Here is a 1,518-nt window from a genome sequence, read left to right as displayed (position 1 = left end):
ACGTATCTTTAAGTTGACCAATTCTTTCTACAGGTTTGTTTCTTTTCTTTTCTTTTTTCTCCTTTTTAGAGATGGGGTCTTGCTTTTGCCCAGGCTGATGGGAACTCCTGAGCTCAGGTGATCCTCCTACCTTGGCCTCTCAAAGTGCTATCTTTCTACAGGTTTGAAACCAAATCTGCTGTCAAACCCATCTAGGGAATTTTTCATTTTAATTATTGTACTTTTCACTACACAATTTCTATTTAGTTCCTTTTTATAATTTCTTTATTGATATTCTCTATTTGTTGAGATATTTTTCTTCTGGTTTCACTTAGTTCTTTGTCCATGGTTTTCCTTTAGCTCCTTGAACATATTTAAGACAGATGATTTAAACTCTTTGTTTAGGAAGCCCAATATCTGGAATTCCTCAAGGATAACTTCTATTAATTTATTTATCTTTCCTATGAATGTAAAATGTAGTTTCCTGGTTTTTTGCATGCCTTGTAATTTTTGGGGGTCAGAACTGTACTTTTTTTTTTTTCAGCTGTGACTCCAGACAGGATCCAAAGAGGAGTTTTAAAATCTCTTCTCTGGGTTTTATGGAGATTACTTTACCCTTCTGTCTTAGCTTCTTAAAGCACTGCGTAAATTTTAAAATGACACAGGAAAGGGCAAGAACTGTACATTTTGAGTATTATAATGTGGTAATTCTGGAAATTAGATTCTCCCCACCCTGCCTAGAGTTTGCTGTTATTGTTGTGTGCTGTCATCATCCTTTTAAAGTGACTTTTCCGAACTATTTTTTTGCAAAGACTATACTTTTTGTTGTATGTGGTCACTGAATTGTCTGTCTGTTAGCCCAGTAGCCAGTCAGTAACTTGGCAGAGATTTCCTTGAATGCTAAAATTTATACCTCTATCTTCATTAAACACTCCCTGGTTGTTGTCAGGTTTAAAAATTAGATTACGGGGTTCTAAGAAAAGTTGATTCTGACAGTTTTTGTGAGATTAATGACTTCATCAGTGGAGGGAGAAATCCTTGAAGCTCTCTATTCCATCATTCTCAGTAATGTTACTTGTTTGATTTTTTTTAAACAATTAACTTTATTGGACTAAAACTGCAAGTTTTATTTTGCTTGTAGTCTGTTGTAACTTAAACAACCATTCAGTTATTTTGGACTTAGTTGCATGGTGCTTTGAGTCTGCTCCAGACATTCATGGTTTAGGGTCAGCCAGAGACTTGGGAAGAGTTTATAGACAGAACTTAGTCTTCTCTCTGCTTCTTTCCCTTCTGCAGAACCCTTCCTCACCCTACCCTACTCCCAGCTTTCCAGAGGTGATGGTTGTTCTGGACTCTGTCTTCTGGTTCTTGTGGCCAGAGAGACTACAGATTTTCTATTGAAGTATTAGTCATTATGCCTGGCATTACACCTGCAGCCTGTAAAATCAGAAAAGTCACACTGTGCTCATCCCTTCTTCCAAGTTTTTGACGTCTCTCAGGTTCTGCCTGCTTTTGATTGCTCTCCAGGGTCTTTAGATA

General features: G+C 37.1%; 1 non-coding gene across 1 annotated transcript; it reads right to left on the bottom strand.

Annotated features, from left to right (window-relative positions):
• Positions 1-521: 521 nt before the first annotated feature.
• LOC123643147 lies at positions 522-642 on the bottom strand. Its single transcript, XR_006736704.1, has one exon. It is a non-coding gene; the product is annotated as a small nucleolar RNA SNORA26 (small nucleolar RNA).
• Positions 643-1,518: the final 876 nt, after the last annotated feature.

This window comes from Lemur catta, chromosome 7 (assembly GCF_020740605.2).
Source record: "Lemur catta isolate mLemCat1 chromosome 7, mLemCat1.pri, whole genome shotgun sequence".
NCBI classification, from domain to species: Eukaryota; Metazoa; Chordata; class Mammalia; order Primates; family Lemuridae; genus Lemur; species Lemur catta.
The sequence above is the reverse complement of the archived record's forward strand: the minus strand, read 5'-3'. Positions and strand labels throughout refer to the sequence as shown.